The 15,385-nt window shown below is 38.2% G+C and overlaps 1 protein-coding gene across 2 annotated transcripts in view; it reads left to right on the forward strand.

Annotated features, from left to right (window-relative positions):
- The window catches only part of LOC111154675 (eukaryotic translation initiation factor 4 gamma 3), a 373,624-nt gene that overhangs the window by 124,887 nt on the left and 233,352 nt on the right, over nt 1–15,385 (forward strand). The gene's annotated exons all lie outside the window — the stretch shown is intronic.

Consider the following 15,385-nt stretch of genomic DNA (forward strand, 5'->3'; position numbering starts at 1 on the left):
CTGTAGAACATTTGGAGAAGGAATGTACAACTTTCCAAACCATGATTGATATTTTAAAAAATACATAAATTAATTTGCTCTTAGTTTTATGCTCAAACTTGGTTTAAATCATTCCTATTTAATTCTGAATTTTAAAACTAAAATGGCAAAATGAACTCTTAATTGTTTAAAAGGGAGGTTCTTGTGTTGGTTTTCATGGCATGGAGCAGAACCACCCAAGCTATTAATATTGTGTATTAGTCCAATTCTAATCAAGAAGAAAAAACTATGTAGTTATGTAAATAGGGAAAATTTTTAATATAAAAGCTTATTCAGGGGACACCTGTCTGGCTCAGTAGGTAGAGCATGTGACTCTTAACTGGGGGTTGTGGGTTTGAGCCCCATATTGGGTTATAATAGATTATTTAAAAAAGATTATTCAGTATAATTGGGGATTGGAGTAATGAAGGATTGGCTTATTAAAGAAAGAGAACTCTGAAGAATATACAAATAGCAACTATAAGGAGCAGATGCTTATCCTGGGGCTGAGACAATACATAGGTAAGAGCCTACTTCTCCAGGGCTGATACTGGAGAGTGCATGGCTGTGGCTCACCTCATGGTACAGAAGTCATTGTAGTATTATATCAGTGGAATATGGTAGAAACCCTTCCTCCGGAACTTGCTGGAAATGTACTTTATTGAGTGTTGGGCAAAGCTGGACCCTCTAGTGCCAGTCTCCTTTATTTAGCAAAGTGCTGCTGCAGTGTGCAGTGGCTAGAGGCTCCTTGTATAGCCTCTGTGTTTACCACAGATACTTCAGATAACCTTGACTATGCCAGATTACAGGCCCCACATGGTAGAGTAGCTTGCATCACAACCTAAACTTACTGCAGGGACTTCTTTTGTTCTGTTCCTAACTCAAAATTGTAAACCCCCACGGTGACTTTGTAAGTAGGTCAAAGTGTGGCACACTCCAATGTGTAGTGTATGTTGTTCTTAAAATTCCTAGGAGCGCTTGGGTGGCTCAGTGGGTTGAAGCCTCTGCCTTCGGCTCAGGTCATGATCTCGGGGTCCTGGGATCGAGCCCCGTATCGGGCTCTCTGCTCAGCGGGGAGCCTGCTTCCTCCTCTCTCTCTGCCTGCCTCTCTGCCTTGTTTTTGTTTTTTTGTAAATTTTACTTTTGTTATTAATGACATGTATGAGTACTATGTTTTAATATTCTTTTTTTTAAAGTTTTATTTATTTATTTGACAGAGAGAGACATCGTGAGATAGGGAACATAAGCAGGGGGAATGGAAGAGGGAGAAGCAGGCTTCCTGCTGAGCAGGGACCCCAATGCGGAGCTCGATCCCAGGACCCTGGTTGGGATCATGACCTGAACCGAAGGCAGATGCCCAGTGACTGAGCCACCCAGGCGCCCGTATTTTTTTTTTTTTTTTTTTAAGATTTTATTTATTTGTTAGCAAGAGAGCACAAGCAGGGGGAAGGGCAGAAGCAGAGGGAGAAGCAGGCTCCCACTGAACAAGGAGTGTGATGTGGGACTGGATCCCAGGATCCTGGGACCATGACCCAAGCTGAAGGCATATGCTCAAGCCACCCAGGTGTCCCAATATTTATTCTTAATAGCAATTTATTTTTTATATTTTCCTATATTATTAATGATATATTATCCTCAGTAAACTTAATCTTTGTTTTATCAGGATGAATTGAAGATTTGACGTAACATGGATTTTATATAGCTAATAACTTACTAGTTTTCACTTTCATTGCATGAATTTCTTTTTTTAATGTTTAAATATATATCCATTTTGATGTTTTACTTTAGCTATATATTTAAAGTAATTTATTCTAAAACATGTGAAATAAGATACATTTATAAAACCTAGTCAAGGAGAAATTTGGTTGCAAGAATTCATTTCTAGTTATTGTTTTTCTAAAGTAGATGTTTAAATGGTAATCCAGTTTTTGTCCTTTGAAAAATTTTTCTGAGGCTTATAAATGCAGTAGCATTTGACAGTAAACCTTGTGTCCATATAAGTGTAATTTAAAAAAAAAATTTTTTTTAAATTTATTTATTTGACAGAGAAAGATCATAAGTAGGCAGAGAGGCAGGCAGAGAGAGAGAGAGGAGGAAGCAGCCTCTCCGCTGAGCAGAGAGCCCGATGTGGGACTCGATCCCAGGACCCTGAGATCACGACCTGAGCCGAAGGCAGTGGCTTAACCCACTGAGCCACCCAGGCGCCCTATATAAGGGCGCCTTTTCCAATTCAAAATTGGAAAAGTTTTTAAAGAAAATCATAGAGCTATTCAAAAAACAAGAAAAATTAAATGCAATTACTTTAAGTCTTAAACTTTGGTTAGCATTATTCATACCTCTTTTAGCCTTTAAGCTTTTTGCTTCTAGTTAGTTCTCTGTTAATCCATTTAATTTGACAGTGGGGCAGGTAGCTGAGCCTGTGGGTATTTAAAGCGGTTTTATTTATTTATTTATTTTTAAAGATTCTATCTATTTATTTGACTGACAGAGATCACAAGTAGGCAGAGAGGCAGTCAGAGAAGCAGGCTCCCTGCCCAGCAGAGGGCCGGATGACACGGGGCCCAATCCCAGGACCCTGGGGTCATGACCCTAGCCAAAGGCAGAGGCTTTAACCCACTGAGCCACCCGGGTACCCCTAAAGCCGTTTTAGATAGACATAGGGATTCTAAAGTTAAGTTACTGGGGAGTAGACTTTCTTCAGAGCTTCTGACTTTGTGAATTCCAGGAAAAGCTGATACCATTTGAAAACCACTTTACTTTCGATCTGGGGAGAGTTTTCAACTGTGAGGGAAATCAGGGAATCTAAGAACTTAGATGGAGAAAATACCTAATCAAATGTTATCATTTCTTTGAATTATGAAGTTAGGCAAAAACTGTCACTAGTTCTTATTTTTTTTTAATGCATAAGTAAAGAACACATATGTTACTATACCACAAATTTACCTTAGTATTTTAATATCTACATTTCAATATAATTAGTCATTAGCCTATGTATTTTATGCATTTCAAAATATTCGAGGAGAGGTCTGTAGTTTCCACTAGATTGTAAAAGGTTTCATGGCCTCCCCCCAAAATTTGAGAACCTCACCTTAAGGAGAATAAATTCTTTTATATTTGATGACAATAGAATTACCCCCCATTCATGGGCATTTTCCAAACTCAGTGATAGTCTGGATTAGATTGTGTTAGAGATGAGCTGGCTAGGGTTGATTGCTAGGCTTTAGGAAGTGGCCTGGGTAAATTGTTTTCATTTCCATCATAGGTTGATGGACACTTTATTGCCAATGATAAGTGGGAAAATAATTTTTGTTTACTTAAAAACGTATGTAATTATTTTTCTATACAAATTCATGACTTTGAACTATATTAGAAAATAAAAATGAGAAAAAAATACCTGTAATGCTTTCTGTTAAGATATTTGTATATCTTCTTACAGATCTTTTTATTTTTATTATTTATTTATTTTTTCCTTACAGATCTTTTTAATATAATACATATATCTATGAGTATGTATATATGTGTGTGCACTTTATATATACACATGTACGTTAGACATAGAATGGAGGCAAAGTTATATGTATAGAAATATACACACATGTGACTATACATGTATATTTAGGTGTACTCTATAAGTTGCCCCATTTTTTTCAGTTTTATTGAGGTATATCTTCATAATATAAAATTCACCTTTTTAGTGTGCAGTTCTGGGAGTCTTGACAAACTCCTAGAGACATGTATTTCCCACTATAGTCAAAATACAGAACGGTTACTTCACTCTACAAAACAATGTTGTGCCCCTTCTGTAGTCATCTTCTTTCCCTTGCAATTGTTTATTTCTTTTTTGTTTCTTTTACAAAATGTCACATAAGTGGCATTGTACAGCATGTAATTTACGTTTACCTTCTTGCATTTAGCATGATTTTCCTTAAGGTTTTTGGTTTTATTATTTTTCATACAGATTTTATTTATTTATTTGAGAGAGAGTATGAACAGAGGGAAAGGTAGACTGACAAGCAGACTCCAAGCTGAGCAGGGAGCCTGACGGAGGGCTCCATCCCAGGACCCTGAGATCATGACCTGAGCCGAAGGCAGATGCTTAACTGCTGAGCTGTGCATGTGCTCCTAATGTTTTTGGTTTTAGATTATGCTTCAGGAATCTTTTATCAAACTGATGATAATAGTCCTTTTTCCCCTAATCATTCTGTTGCTCCATTTTGAAATTTTAAGTCTTTAGTCGGTCTGACACTTATTTTAGTATGAATTGTGAGGTAGAGAATTCAATTTGAAAAATTAACCAGTTCAGCAATATTTATTAAGATTGGGTGACTAGTATAAAGCTCTTACTAAATATTGATTTCCTCACAGGTAACACAAGTAGCAAGACAACCGGGACCCCCGACCCCTTCCCCTTATTCAGCACATGAAATAAGTAAGGGGCATCCAAATCTTGCGGCAACGCCCCCGGGACATGCATCGTCCCCTGGACTCTCTCAAGTAAGAAAAACTTTGTTTTTAAAGAAATTTACATATAAAAGTAGTTTTTCTGGTTTTCTGAAGCAAATTTCTGAGAAGTAACATACAACATTATTTGAAGAATAGTTTTTATTTATGTTTTGTAATTTTTTAGACCTACCTCTCATAATCGTGGCTACTGACGGTTTTATACAGTTATATTTACTGTCATTCAAAATGAACTATCATTGATACTTAGTTTCCCTTTTTTGTTGTTGAGGAAATTAGAGTATGGGTTATAGAGGCCATTTAAAAAACCGCGCAAATCGCTTGTTTGCTTTCTAGTGTATAATCTGCTAGTTTTCCTTCTCTCTTTTTGGTGGAGTGGTGGTGGTTATTTTCTGTTTAAAAAGAAATGGGTGTTTTTACCTCTTAGAGCAATTGTAGTGGGCTTCTTTGTTGGTTTGGTTTTTGATTTCATAAATAGGTTATTGGACCTTCTTAGGCTTAAAATTATATTGGATCGTTAAAGAATGTTAACTTCATAGTGTATTTCCAATTAACAGGTGCAGGGGACATTGAAACCCTGTTGTAAGAAGTCACCGTGGGTCCCCTTCATTTTAAGCCATTTCCCAAGATACTGATTAGCTTGTACCATTCCACCCTTATATGCTTGTTTGGGCTTTGTTGTGGTTAAGAGCATGCTAGAATTATGAAGTCTCTTACTGGAATGTGGAGAGAGTCAAGCTAACTGACCCATGCTGTTTGAGACTGTCAGTGTTTATACATAACAACTGCACCTTTTAATAATGAAAATTTATTATTTTCAATTGTTGCTTCCATATTTTAGGCTTTTTAGAACTTACGTAATAAGAGGTAAAATATTACTTATTCAAAGTAGTGCTAAAAACTGGTGATTGTGTTACAGGGCTGATTTTTGTTTATTTAAAGACTGTAGAACATTTGGAGAAGGAATGTACAACTTTCCAAACCATGATTGATATTTTAAAAAATACATAAATTAATTTGCTCTTAGTTTTATGCTCAAACTTGGTTTAAATCATTCCTATTTAATTCTGAATTTTAAAACTAAAATGGCAAAATGAACTCTTAATTGTTTAAAAGGGAGGTTCTTGTGTTGGTTTTCATGGCATGGAGCAGAACCACCCAAGCTATTAATATTGTGTATTAGTCCAATTCTAATCAAGAAGAAAAAACTATGTAGTTATGTAAATAGGGAAAATTTTTAATATAAAAGCTTATTCAGGGGACACCTGTCTGGCTCAGTAGGTAGAGCATGTGACTCTTAACTGGGGGTTGTGGGTTTGAGCCCCATATTGGGTTATAATAGATTATTTAAAAAAGATTATTCAGTATAATTGGGGATTGGAGTAATGAAGGATTGGCTTATTAAAGAAAGAGAACTCTGAAGAATATACAAATAGCAACTATAAGGAGCAGATGCTTATCCTGGGGCTGAGACAATACATAGGTAAGAGCCTACTTCTCCAGGGCTGATACTGGAGAGTGCATGGCTGTGGCTCACCTCATGGTACAGAAGTCATTGTAGTATTATATCAGTGGAATATGGTAGAAACCCTTCCTCCGGAACTTGCTGGAAATGTACTTTATTGAGTGTTGGGCAAAGCTGGACCCTCTAGTGCCAGTCTCCTTTATTTAGCAAAGTGCTGCTGCAGTGTGCAGTGGCTAGAGGCTCCTTGTATAGCCTCTGTGTTTACCACAGATACTTCAGATAACCTTGACTATGCCAGATTACAGGCCCCACATGGTAGAGTAGCTTGCATCACAACCTAAACTTACTGCAGGGACTTCTTTTGTTCTGTTCCTAACTCAAAATTGTAAACCCCCACGGTGACTTTGTAAGTAGGTCAAAGTGTGGCACACTCCAATGTGTAGTGTATGTTGTTCTTAAAATTCCTAGGAGCGCTTGGGTGGCTCAGTGGGTTGAAGCCTCTGCCTTCGGCTCAGGTCATGATCTCGGGGTCCTGGGATCGAGCCCCGTATCGGGCTCTCTGCTCAGCGGGGAGCCTGCTTCCTCCTCTCTCTCTGCCTGCCTCTCTGCCTACTTGTGATCTCTGTCAAATAAATAAATAAAATCTTAAAAAAAAAATTCCTAAAAAGGCTACCAAACCTTGTGTCTGTCCCTTTTTTTTTTTTTCATGGTAGTTAGTGTTAGGTAAGAGACTCCTCTCCCATCTTGGGCTGAGATCCAGACCTTGTTGAACAGGGCATGCCGCACGGCTCACGGAGTGGTAGAGAAGTTGTTGTGGTGACATTCCAGTAGAATTTACTAGAATCCACCCTCTGCAACTTGCCAGGAATGCTGCCCTCTGGGGTGGTGAGGGAAAGCTCTTCACAGGTAGGTTTCTTAGAGGAGGTATTTTGCTGCCTAAGAAGATTCCAGGAGTAGCTGTTAACCAGTGGGGCCAGCTGGCTGCTGCGCATTGCTCTAGCAGCCGTGTACTGAAGGTGTTGTGTGCTCTAGGGCAGCTGAGCCCTGGAGAAGCCAGATTCTGGAAAAGCTGCTCGTAATGCAGGAGCTTGATGTGCAAGTCAAATAGGAACCAGGAATCAAAACCCTTTCCTCCTGCACTATTTCTGTAGGGCCCTCTATTGACAAAGCATAACACTGTGTCAGCTGAAATGGACAAATATTTAAAATATTTTAAAATATTTAAATATTAGGGAACCCAGATCCATTTTGAGTATACAGACAAAAAAGGTAAATTTTGAGCTTAAAAGCAACTGATCAGTGGCACATAAAGGAAATAACTTAATTTTCAGTTTCAAATTCTTACTGTTTCAAGTTATGATTTGACCTAGGCAGTTGGCTCAAAGCACTTAAGTTTTCTGAAAGACCTTGCTGCTTAAAAATGCATAGTTTGCATTTAAAAAAGAAAGTTCTCCCTTCGGTCTCAGCTGCTGAGCCCACAGCTGGCTTTATGTATGCGATTTTATTAGTTACCTTTAGAAGTCAAGAGTACATGGATCCTAGGAGAACGGTCACCATGTATTATCTGTCTTGCTTTTCTTTGTGGTCTCTTGCTACCATATTGCCTATACGATTAAGGAACCCAGTAAATCACATCTGGTCACAGTCCCCTCTTTCCCTTCCCTTTCAAACAAAGGCTGATTTACAGGGATTCATTTGTTTCTGAGCAATGTCTTAACCTCTGTTGATAGAGTGAGGAATTTTTTCTGAGTGGCATGCTTGGAAAATTGAGGAGTTTTGTGGGAAACTCAAGTCTCCTTAGGTTTCACAGTTAACATATTCTTGGAGCATAATGGAAAGCAGAGCCTTCAAATAGAGGAAAAAGGATTACAGGCTTGGGCTCAAACAGGCCTAGCGTCTGGGGCTCAGTCTTTCACTTTCCGGTTACATGATGTTGTGTAAATTATTTAATATTTCTTGAACGTGGTTTTATCATCTGCTATATAGGTGAGAATTTGAATTCGACCATCCTTCAATAAGGTTATTATGAGGATTATATAAAATCCTGCCTTAGATTAAGATACGCTAAATACGCTCTGTAAGTGGTATTTACTGGTTTCATGGCTGTCAGACTGGTTCTCCTCAGGACTTACGTGTGTGTGGCTGTGTACGTATGTATGTGTGTATGTGTGTCTAACTCATCTAATTTAGCTACATGACTGGTATTACTGTAAAATTCAGAAGTTCTCCCCAAGAGCTTGAGATCTCGTCCAAGTTTTTGCTTTATCCTTTGCAGGATAAAGGAAGAGGCCAGCCTTGTTTATTTTCCTTTAGCAGTTAGTGTCGTTTATTCTTATGTACAAATCAACTAAAGATAAGAATAAAGACACTCTTGGGCACCTGGGTGGCTCAGTGGGTTAGGCCTCTGCCTTCGACTCAAGTCATGGTCTCAGGGTCTTAGGATCCAGGCCTCATCTGGCTCTCTGCTCAGCAGGGAGCCTGCTTCCCTGTCTCTCTGCCTGCCTCTCTGCCTACTTGTGATTTCTCTGTCAGATAAATAAAGAAATAATTCGTAAAAAAAAAAAAAAAAAGAATAAAGACTCTCGTTCAGCCACAATGCCATTTATGATGAGTCTCACCTGCTTCTGTGATCAAGTGTTTTTGTCCCAGGTAGCTACCTGTGTCTGTGACTTAATGTTTGACACTAAATGAATCTATTAGGATTTAAGTGAAAGCAACTAAGTTGAAGAAGAGTGAATTTCATAGCTTTGAAACGTAAAAGAAGGAAAATGTAGAAAATTGCTCCCAGTCTGTTTCTTAACTTTTTTTTTTAAAAAAGATTTTATTTATTTACTTGAGAGAGAGAGAGAGCAAGCAAGCATGAGGTGGGGGAGGGAGAAGCAGAATCCCTGCTGAGCAGAGAGCCTGATGCAGGGCTCCATCCCAGGACCCAGAGATCATGACCTGAGCCGGAGGCAGACATTTAACCATCTGAGCCACCCAGGCGCACCCTCTCTGTCCCCCGCCACCCCCCCACGCCTATTTCTTTTCTTTCTTTCTTTCTTTTTTTTTTTTTTTTTTTTGTTAAGATTTTATTTATTTATTTGACACAGAGAGAGACAGTGAGATAGGGAATACAAGCAGGGGGAGTGGGAGAGGGGGAAGGCCTCCCACCGAGCCGGGAGCCCAACGCGATGTGGGGCTCAACTCCTGGACCCTGGGACCACAACCCCAACCAAAGGCAGACGCTCAACGACTGAGACACCCAGGCCTCCCCTGTCTGTTTCTGTTTCATCAATGGCAACCTCTTCATCTACTTCTTTCCCTTCAAGATAGGATTTTACATATGTGTGTGTGCATGCTAAATTTTAAGGCTTTATTTGCATTTTCATTGTTATATGACTTCTAAATTTTTCCAGTCCTCTCCTATCTGGGGGTTTTTTGGTTTTTTTTGTTTGTTTGTTTTGTTTTGTTTTTTTTTTTTTTTTTTGAGAGTGGAGGAGGGGAGGGAGAGCAAGAATCTTAAGGAGCTTCTTCATCCTCTTTCTCATGACCCTGAGATCATGACCTGAGCTGAAATCCAGAGTCAGAGGCTTAACCAACCGAGCCACCCAGGGGCCCCCTCTGGTGGTTTTGTTTAATCAGAGTGAGAAACTTTGGAGTTATTAGTCTAGAAGAGATTAATAGTTCAAAGGATATTTTCGAACTACAGGGAATTTGAGAGACACAGAGTCTTTTTAAGTGTGGATTTTTTTTCATTTACCCTGGAATGGCAGCACTTTAATAGTCTCTAAATCCAAAATGCCCTGACTTGGGAAATGGTGAAGAATTTGGAATTTAAAAGTATCTTTTGGGGAAGATTTCAAAGTAAGTAGAAAGATGCACTCTCCCAGGAGTCAAGAGACCTGAATTAAGAGTCTCGGTCCTGCCAGTATTATTTCAAATTTTGACCCAGTGGAAGTTCTTATTAATGTGCAGTTTTTTTCTTTGTAAACAAGAGGCTCATATTAAATGAGATTGGAATTCCCTTTAAGATTTTCATGGGTTTTGGGGCGCATGGGTGGCTCAGTGGGTTAAGCCTCTGCCTTCGGCTCAGGTCATGATCTCAGGGTTCTGGGATCGAGCCCAGCATTGGGAACTCTGCTCAGCAGGGAGCCTGCTTCCTCCTCTCTCTCTGCCTGCCTCTCTGCCTACTTGTGATCTCTGTCAAATAAATAAATAAAATCTTTAAAAAAAATTTTTTTTATTTTTATTTTTTTAAGATTTTATTTATTTATTTGACAGAGCACAAGCCGGGGAAGCAGCAGAGAGGGAGAGGGAGAAGCAGGTTCCCCACTGAGCAAGGAACCTGATGTGGGACTCATCCCAGGACTCTGGGATCATAAACTGATCCCAGCGTGTCCGACCTGGCAGACACTTAACTGACTGAGCCACCAAAGTGCCCCTCTTCATGGGTTTTAGAAACTAGTTCAGAGTAGGCGATTCTTATTGTGAAAATCTTCTGAATGCTGTATGTTTTTTTTTTTTCTTAAAGATTTTTTATTTATTTATTTGATAGAGATCACAAGTAGGCAGAGGCAGGAAGAGAGAGAGAAGGGGGAAGCAGGCTCCCCCTGAGCAGAGAGCCCAATGTGGGGCTCGATCCCAGGACCCTGGGATCATGACTTGAGCTGAAGGCAGAGGCCCCAACCCACTGAGCCACCCAGGCGCCCCAATGCTATATTTTTTTATTTAAAATTAGACAAACTTTTACATTGTTTTACTTTTCATCTTTTCAAAAAATACCAGAAGTTTGTTATTTGGATTATCTCAAGTTAAGCAAAACAACTATTTCCTACTTATTGCTTAATTGTAGTTACACATTTGCTTTGACTCAGTTAATTTTTACATAATTGAGCTAAATTACCAAACAAGGAGATCAGACTGGCACTGATTACCAGGTTCAACATTAAGGCCTTTTTCTCCCCACTCCTTGATGTCACTGTGTAGTCGACTGTATGACTCCTAAGCTATGCTCACAGTAGGTAGTGAGAAAGTGTGGTCAGAACATTGCCAAAGAAGTGGAGCAATAGATGTTTTCTATATGCTTCTGGAAATTTCTTTTGGTTTCCCTTTCTTCTGAGAGATCAGTTCAGTCATGTTTTATAGTGGACTGAGAATGGTGATGGTATATGATCGCCTGGTTCAATTCTTTATTTCTGGAAATACTAAGCAAAGGACTTCTTCACTGAGGAATAGTTCTTGGTCATGATATTTCTTCTCTTTTTTAAATTTTATTAAGGTTTTAATTTTAGTTCCAGTATAATTAACACAGTGTTCTGCTGTACAGTACACTGATTCAGTAATTGTATACATTGCACAATGCTCATTAGGTTAAGTGTACCATGACATATTTTTTAAACACTACAATTTTCATTATTAGTACATTTCAGATGAGTCATGGTTCCTATAGTCTCTTCATTTTATCCAACTTCCAGACTTCACTTTCCTTTCAGAAGTCTTATTTTACTACAGAAAAATTCTCATGTTTCTTTGCAGTTCTTGATTGACTGATTATTTTAGGCTTTGCAAATTGCTTTTTCTTTATGATTAAGATAGCGATTTTATTTACTTCATGCAAGCTTTTATACTGTTTTGTGTTTTTTTTCTTTCATGAAGAAAATAAATTCTGATTTGACAACTCTGATGGTCTGGCTTATAATAAGCAGGTTAAAATAGAGGAAGCTTTGAAATTTTTTTTCATATTTCATTATTGAAATAGATGAGTACTGAATTTCTATAAAAAATCAAAGCAAATTTTATTATGTTTTTCTCCCCTTCTTCCTTTGGAACACATCATGGCTATCTAAGGCAGTCTTTCTTTTTTTTTTTTTTTAAAGATGTGTGGTGTTTGGAAGCTGCATTTCTACCACATACGGATTTGATGTGGATTCAGAAACCTGCAGTGCTAACTGTATTGAGTTGACCCTCATGGTGCCAAATCATCTGTTTCTTTTTTTCCCCCCTAGTTGTTAATATATGTACTTAAAAATGTATACCTTGTTGAAAACTGCAACACATACTGTCCTTAAACATTTTATCAATTAACATACCTTTACAAATATCATTAGCGTAGAAGTTATAAGGACCAATAAAATATCTAGATCATTTATGTATGTGGTTTCATCTGGTATATGCTAAATAATTGTGATAAGCTTTTCCCTCTAATTGTTGAGATTATTTTAATGTTGTCATATTTGGAGAATTTCAGCTGTTTTGTCTTTTTTGTTTTTATTATTAAAATAGTTGTAACTGCATTTATAAAGTAGGATTTCCGAATGTTTTTCTACTAGGTAAATTTCATTTTTTATGCAGCCTTGTTACTTACCATGAAACATGACTAAAATAATTTTTATATGCTTGATCATACTTTTCATTACATGTGTCTAGAAAAAAAATTCCAGTGATTTTTATTCAAAATTTCTTCTTCTTTTTTTTTTTTTAAACTATTGCTGCAAGGATGATAGTTAAGTTGTAAATATTACTCAGGTTTTCGTCACCTTAAACTCCGAGTTCTAGATTCTGTTTGGCAAATTGATAAGATGAGAACTTATACTTTGAAATAATAAAGTATAAGGAGTGAAAGTTTTAAAATGCTACATTAATTCAACCTTGTTTTAGAAAGTCAAAGAATTTGGTAAGAATCAATCGGTAAAAACTGTTATTTCAAAAACATTTCTTCTGTTGTCTTTGATAGGGGCTCTGTTTTGTTGATGATGTTCATTTTTATCCAAGCTCTGTCAGGGAGAAAAAGGTTTAGGATTCTGTGTTTGAGATCTTTAAGAGTTGCTTCCTCTGGACACATCATGAGGGGAGCACTGCTTCCTCCCCCTCCTCCTCCTCATCCTTGTCCTCCTCCTATTCTTATTTGAGGGTAGTCCATATACAATGTTACATCAGTTTTAGATATACAGCATGGTGATTCAGCTACTCTATACCTTATACTGTACCAGTATAAGGTTTTAGATATACAGCATATGTTTTAGATATACAGCATAGTGATTCAGCAACTCTATACCCTTATACTGTACTCACCACAAGTGTAGCTGCCATCTGTCCCTGTACAATGATACTCCAAACCTCTGACTGTAATCTTTATGGTGTAAATTTTATTCCTGTGACTTGTTCATTCCTTAACTGGAAGCCTGTTATCTCTTACTCCTCTTCACTCATTTTCCCATTCCTCCAGCCCCCTTTCCTTTGGCAGCCATCAATTTGTTCTTTGTATAGATACGTCTGATTCTGTGTTTTCTTGATTTCTGTGGCTACCGCTCATCTGTTTTAATAGGTAGTGCATTCTCTCAGCATTTTCCTTGCAAGTTTACCACTTTGGAATTTCACATTTCACTTATTTTCCCGAGTTTTAGAAGAGATAGTCACTTGAGTGCCATCAGTCTATTTTTTACTAGCTGTGACATTCAGAATTTTTGGATTTTATGGCTGTGAATATTGCAACTTTAGTTTGGCTACAGAAATTAGCATGTGTCAGTAAATTTTGAGATGGGAAATTGAACAGGTGAATTTTAAAGATAATCAGGAGATGGAGCAGCCTGACAATTCAATTCAATCTGTTTGTGATATTTCCCACAGAAATTCATATTCCATTTGTCTTAGTCTGCTTGGGCTGCCATAACCAAATACCATAGACTGGGTGACTTAAACAGCAGACATTCATTTCTCATACTTCTGGAGGCTGGAAGTCCAAGATCAAGGTACTGGCTGCATTGGTTCCTTGTGAGGTCCTTTTTGGGTTGCAGGAGGCCACCAAGGGACTTGTAAAAGCACTACTCCCACCATGAGGGCCCCATCCCCATGCCCTCATCTAAACCTAACTGTCTCTCAAAGACCTTATCTCCAAATATTATCACATTGGGGATAGGGCTTCAGTATATGAGTTTTGGGGGGTGGGTGAGGGAGACACACAGCTCCATCCATGTACCATTTATGTGATTCAGAGAGCTGTGGGGGGAAGTGGGCAGGTGAGACTATGGGAGAAAGGTCTGAAGATGAGGTAAATACTAGGTAGAATATTGTCCTGAGTTTAATCATACCCATCTGTACAATTGATACAGATACCCCAGCTTAATGGGGTGGGGAGGGGAATCAATTTCCAAGGAATGGAAGAACAGAGAAACTATTACAGGAGTACATTTGACCCTTGAAATACACAGGTTGGAACTGTGTAGGTCTGTTTATATGTGGATTTTTTTTTTTTTTTTGGATAAATGCACTACAGTACTATAAATGTATTTTCCTTATGATTTTCTTAATATTTTCTTTTTCTCCAGCTTGCTTTATTATAAAAATAGTTTATAATACGTATAACATACAAAATACATGTTAATCCACTGTTTATGTCATTGATGGTGAGTCTTCTGGTCAGCAGTAAGCTGTTAGTAGTTAGGTTTTCTTTCTTTTTTATTTTTATTTTTTAAAGATTTTATTTATTTATTCAACACAGAGAGCGAGACAGGGAATAGGAGCCAGGGGGAGAGGCTGAGGGAGAAGCAGGCTCCCCACTGAACAGGGAGCCCAATGTGGTACTCAGTCCCAGGACTCTGGGATCATGACCTAAGCCGAAGGCAGAGCTTAATGACTGAGCCACCCAGGCTCAGTACCTAACTACCTAACAGGAGTTAGGTTTTCAGGGAGTTAGAAGTTATATGTGGATTTTCAGCTGTGAGGAGGGTCATTGCTCTAATTCTTGAGTTGTGCAAGGGTCAACTCTGCTTTATCAAGGATCAGATGATTATTTGAAATGTTTTGCTAAATACAAGGTGTGGTATTTAAACTAGCATCTTGGAAAAAAGTTAGCATCTTTATAGAACTAAGAATTGTGAATTTCAATGACTCAAGAGTCAACAAAAAGCTGACAGCACAAGTTATGTAACTTTGCAATAATTTTAAATTCTTTCAATAGGGAGAAGTTAAGTTACATTTAAAGCAGGTAGAATCAGTGTGCCTGGCTGGCTCTGTCAGAGCAGCATATGACTCTTGGGATGCCTGGGTGGCTCAGTGGGTTAAGCCTCTGCCTTCAGCTCGGGTCATGGTCTCAGTGTCCTGGGATCAAGCTCTGCACTGGGCTCTCTCTACTCAGCGGGGAGCCTGTTTACCGCCCCCCCACACCCAGCCTCCGTCTGCCTTTCTGCCTACTTGTGATCTCTGCCTGTCAGATAAATAAATAAATAAATAAATAAATAATCTTTAAAAAAAAAAAAGGCAGCATATGGCTCCTGATCTCTGGGTTGTGAGTTTGAGCCCCATGTTGGTTGTAGAGATTACTTAAATATTTTTAAAAAATAAAGCAAACAGAATCAAGTAACGATCAATAATGAATATTATACATTGATATATAAAATGACTCTTAGGAAGGTAAAAAATTTACCAGACAAATTTTTTTTCTCAGTACATAGGTGTATTTAC

The sequence above is a fragment of the Enhydra lutris genome, unplaced genomic scaffold, assembly GCF_002288905.1.
Source record: "Enhydra lutris kenyoni isolate GAN:26980312 unplaced genomic scaffold, ASM228890v2 scaffoldscaffold38, whole genome shotgun sequence".
Taxonomy (NCBI): Eukaryota; Metazoa; Chordata; class Mammalia; order Carnivora; family Mustelidae; genus Enhydra; species Enhydra lutris.